The following is a 5,522-nucleotide window of genomic DNA, read 5'->3' as shown; positions in this document are numbered from 1 at the left end:
TTTACTATATACTCTTTGGTCTATTTGAATATATTGTTTATTCAACAAGTGAACGGAGACAAATAACATTTTTTTTAAGATTTTATTTTATTATTCATGAGAGACACAGAGAGAGAGAGAGAGGCAGAGACACAGGCAGAGAGAGAAGCAGGCTCCATGCAGGGAGCCCAATGCGGGACTTGATCCCAGGTCTCCAGGATCAGGCCCCAGGCTGAAGGCAGTGCTAAACTGCTCAGGTTGGTCCCAGATAATAACATTTTTAATATTTTCCAATAAAACAGTAATTCCAAAGACCCATTTCTAAAATTCTCATATGAATTTTTTTCTATATCTGCATACATTAGCTACTCACAAAATTTTTTCATACTTCTCTAATTTGGGCACATATATCATTACACATTTAAAAAAAAGAGAGAGAGACTCCTTTCATACTTTTTAAGGGGATGGGGAAAAGGCCTTCTTTTCAGTCTCCTTGTCTGCCTCTCCTGGTCTGATTCCCCTGTGCTCCAGCCACACCAAGGTTCCAGTTCCCCCATTAGGCTGTTGTTTCTTGTCTCTGCCCCTAACTCACACCTTCTCTCAATTTGGAATACTTTCCCTCCCAGCCCCCTCCCCTGACTAGTTCTTATGCAAAATACAAGACCCAACTCCAGGCTCCTCCTTTGACACCCTCAGCCCACTCCTGCCACAACCTGCTTCTTGCCCAACACCCCCCCCCCCCCGCCCCCATCCTGCAATCCTCTTTCTGGCTATGCATCCCAAATAAGTTGGTCCCTCACTCCTTTGGGCTGTTCATTGTATTACACAGTCCAGGATAGGTCCTCACCTACTCTGCTGCCATTTTTCTGTCTTGTCTACTAATCAGTAAGCTCCAGGGAGATGAGAAGGGAAGGGATAGAAGGGCAGGGATGTGGGAACTGTGGTACAACATAACTTTTCACTTCCCTATTCCCAGTGCAAAATCCTAACCAGAGCAGTGGGAGTGGATATGTTTAGCTCACATATAGGTCACTCACATTTTTGACACAAATTCACAAAGGATATTTGAAGATTCATACATGCACCCCTTTAGGGTGTGTGGATAAAATACCTTTAGTTGCAATTGACAGAAGCCTCCTCACTTGTATAGCTTAAACTGAAAGGAAATTTTATTTCACCATTAAGAAGCTCAGAGAGAAGACTGCTGCAGGATTTGTTAATTTAGCAGCTCAGTCTCATCAAGGACCCAGTTCTTTCCATCTCTCTGCTCTGCCATCCTCAGTGGATCTGCCTGCCTTTCTGGCTAATTCCCCTCAAAAGTCACAAAATAGCTACCACAGCTCCCAACACCACACCAGAAGAAGTGTTCCTTCCTCCTGAAAACTTGTATATCTCTTTCTTTAGGACGGAGGGAAAAATTCCTAGAAGCCACTTCGGTAGACTTTCCCTTTATGTTCATTGGCCATAAGTGGATTGATGCCCGTGCCTTATCTATCTGATGGCAAGAAGAGAAAGACAGATGATCATGATTGGCTTACGGAGCACTTGGCTGATTATGGCACGCATTATCTGAAAAAATCTGTCTTCCACTGAAAAGAAGGAAGGGGGTGGGTAACAATAGTGTTGTTGTCTTCTATATTGAGAGTACCTGGGCTCTCTTACTTTTTCTTTTTCTCACTGTTATGCTAAATTGCATATATTATAATTAGAAAACACTGCATCACTCCCAGCACCTGCAGATCTATTTTTAAAAATACCACACATGTGACATGTGACCTAAATCCAGCTGAGAATATGGATTTTTAAAACTTTGACCACTGGTACTACTAGTCTTGTTATTTGGGAAAGATGACAGCCTTTGAGTGAGAAAAGTGAAGCAGTTAAAACTGGGACCATGCTGGTGTTTTCCAAGGGACTGGGGTGATGATTTTCTCCCCTTTCCCAAATGACCAGTACTCTTCAGAGAGTTTAAAGAACAACCAGACCTGAAGCTGACAAGCTGGGCTTGTTGTAGAATAGAACACACAGGCTGTCTAGCCAGATTAACTACTTTATTTTTTTTTTTATGGTGAAAAAATTTATTTTTAGATTTATAGCTGGCTGGACTCAGTTTAAATGATCCCAATTTTGTTGGTAACATCCAAAGCATCATAGTCAGGAGCCAGTCGAACACATGCTTTCTTCTCTCCATCAGGCCTGATCAAGGTGTTGACCTTGGCCACATCAGTGTCATAGAGCTTCTTCACAGCCTGTTTGATCTGGTGCTTATTGGCCTTGACATCCACAATGAATAAAGGTGTGTTGTCTTCTATTTTCTTCATGGCTGACTCAGTAGTCAGAGGGAACTTGATGATGGTGTAGTGATTAAGCTTGTTTCTCCTGGGGGTGCTCTTTCGAGGATATATGGGCTGCCTTTGGAGATGCAGGGTTTTGGGTCATCGGAATATAGGTGATGTATGGATCTTCTTTTTGTGTGTGTGACTGTGCACACCTTTCAGCACCGCTTTCTTAGCTTTCAAAGCCTTTGCTTTGGCTTTGGCTTTGGCTTTGGGAGGGGCAGGGGCTTCCTTCTTCGCCTTCAGCGCCATCTTCATGAAAGGGCCAGATTAACTACTTTAAATCCTAACTCCAACACTTAATATCACATGAAATTTGAGCAATAATATTACATCTTCTGGGCCTCTATTTCATTAAGTGTAAAACAGAGATAATAAATTTTGCTGATTTCTTTTTTTTTTAATTTTGCTGATTTCTGAGAGGATTAAGTGAATATCTGAAATAAAAGCATACAGCAGAATGCCTATAACATAAAAAACTATCAAACCTATCATAGTAAAGACAAAACAAACAAAAAACAGTGTTATAATAGCACAAGAATTGACAAATTGGCCAATGGAATAGAAGAGAGATCTCACACATAAACCCATTTGCACAAGGGAAGTTAATGTACAACAAAAGTGTCACCAGAAATCCATGTGGGAAAGGATGAATTAATTATCCAGCAGATGGCGGTGGGGAAAATGACTCACTAAGAAGAAAAAGAAAACCTGGTACCTACCTAACACCACACGCCAAAGTAGGTTCATGGGACTGTGATGCAAAAGTCCCCTTTCACCTTCCAAATTAGCAAGATGGTTTCAAGGTTTCAAGATGAATGAAGAATCTAATTGTCTAAGGAAGAACTCTAAAACTGATGGCAAAAATTGTAGTAGGGTGTCTTTGTGACCGTAGTTAGTTGGGAAGCATTTCCTAAAAAAATTTCACAAGCACAGACCATAAAACAGAAAGTTGCATTTTAGGGGCACCTGGCTAGCTTAGTTGGTAGAGCATGTGACTCCTGATCTCTGGGTTATAAGTTTGAGTCCCATGTTGGGTATAGATACTACTCAAAAAAAATTTAGAAGGGGTGCCTGGCTGGCTCACAGTAGATCACGTAACTCTCAGTCTCAGAGTTATGATCACATTCAAACCACATGTTAGACATGGAGCTTACTTAAAAAAAAAAAAAAGTTGATGCATTTGATTGCATAAAAAATTAAAGAATTGGATTCAACAAAGGCTATCATGGAAAAAATAAGAGATTCCATGATAGAAGATATTTGTAGTATGTAAATATGAAAAGGTATTAATATCTACAATATGCAAGAACCACAAATCATCAAGAAAAAATTGCAACTTCACAAGAAAAATGGGCAAAGGACATGAACAGCAATTTAAGAAAAGGAAGTCCAAAGTTCACCAAACATATAAAGAAATATTCAATTTTATTAGTAATCCTAAAGAAATCCAAATGAAATAAGATATCATTTTAAATCTATAGGATAGGCAAAAATTAGAAAGCTGGATGATGCCAAGTGTTGGTGGGGATGTGAGACATATCATGCCCTGTGATGAGGAGTTACCACTTGTCTTTTTTCTTTTTTTTTTTTTCACCTATCAATTAAGTGCATAACAAAACATCTAAAACTTAGTGGCTTAAAACAACAACCATTTTGCTTAGCTAATAATTCTATGGGTTCTCAATTTGCACTGGGCTCTGCTGCATAGCCAAGTCTGGTCCAACTGTTCTCAACTCGGTTAGATGTCTGGGGCTTCAGCTAAGGTGGCTTCAGCTAAGGTGGACCCACCTGGGTCCTCTTTCACATGTTCTCATCCTCTAGCAGGCTAGCCTGAGCCTGAAGACATGATGGTAGAAGGGCTCCCAGATCAACAACAGGAATTGTAGGATACCTTGAGGTCTAGGCTCAGAACTCAACCATTTTCTGCCGCCTTCCATGAAAGCAAATCACAAGGTCAAATCAGATTCAAATGGGAGTGAAATAGGTTCTACCTTTTGATGGGAGTTGCTACTAAGAATTTGCGGACACTTTTTTGCCCTCTGATATGATGAATGCATTGGTTCATCCATTCTGGAGAACAATGTAGAGTTATAGTCAAATCAAATACACTTATAATCTATAGCACAGAAATTTCCTCCCTGAGTATATATTCCAAAGATATTCTCACTCAGGTTCATTAGAAGACAGCATTATTTGTGATAGCAGAGAATTAGATACGCACCAGGAGTATTATGCAACAATTAAAAATAATGGATTAGAAGTACACATGGCAATATAAAGAGATCTGAGAGACATATGCTGAAAGAAAAGAAACAGAATGAGTACTATAATTACTATATAGTACAGTACAATTCAATTGAAAATGCATGTACAGGGACGCCTGGGTAGCTCGGCAGTTGAGTGTCTGCCTTGGGCTCAGGGTGTGATCCCGGAATCCAGAATCCAGGATCAGGTCTCACATCCGGTTCCCTGTGGGGATCCTGCTTCTCTGTCTGCCTATGTCTCTGCCTCAGAGTCTCTCTGTGTCCTTGATGAACATACAAATAAATCTTTTCAAAAAATACATGTACACAGAGCAATATACATTTTATAAGAAATATGCCAATGCACATTAAACACATTGTTATGGTTGCCTTTGGGGTTATCCTTAAAAGGAAGCAGATAAGGGAAGAGAAGATAATAAATTATTTAATGAATAAATCAATGACAAGAGGAGCCCTGCCCAGACCAACAATGACAATGTAACCTGAAATTTGAAACCTCTGTATCTGAGGTCCAAGAAGAAAATGAGGTACAATAGCTGCTTCATCTCTTCCATCCCTTCCTGCACTAGAGTTTCTTTTCATCATGAAACATTAAAGAATAGTCAACTTCAGAAATAGCAAGAGCCAAGGAAGGGGAAGGGCTAGCCCAGGGACAAAGTCATATTTAAGGGTCACATCTCTTTGCAAGAGCCACTTTCACAGGTGGCAAATTCAAGAAAATGTGACATATCCTAGAGTCCAAGGGCAACAGGCATGGGAATTGCATGTTCTTCCTTGAAAAGTACTCAACACATATTCTATTTTCCTACCACTGACCTGGGTAGAATGGTTGGTCACTCTCATCAAGATGGCCACAACTCATCCCACTCTGTGCTGAACTCCCTCTTGGAAAAAAAGTGCTTTCAGAAGATCACATGCCAACTTTCCATAAGCTTCCCAA

General features: G+C 40.2%; 1 pseudogene; it reads right to left on the bottom strand.

Moving 5' to 3' along the window:
• Window positions 1–2,090: 2,090 nt before the first annotated feature.
• LOC121478556 lies at window positions 2,091–2,573 on the bottom strand (annotated as a pseudogene).
• Between the last annotated feature and the right edge of the window lie 2,949 nt (window positions 2,574–5,522).

Source organism: Vulpes lagopus, chromosome 19 (assembly GCF_018345385.1).
Source record: "Vulpes lagopus strain Blue_001 chromosome 19, ASM1834538v1, whole genome shotgun sequence".
Classification (NCBI taxonomy): domain Eukaryota; kingdom Metazoa; phylum Chordata; class Mammalia; order Carnivora; family Canidae; genus Vulpes; species Vulpes lagopus.
The sequence above is the reverse complement of the archived record's forward strand: the minus strand, read 5'-3'. Positions and strand labels throughout refer to the sequence as shown.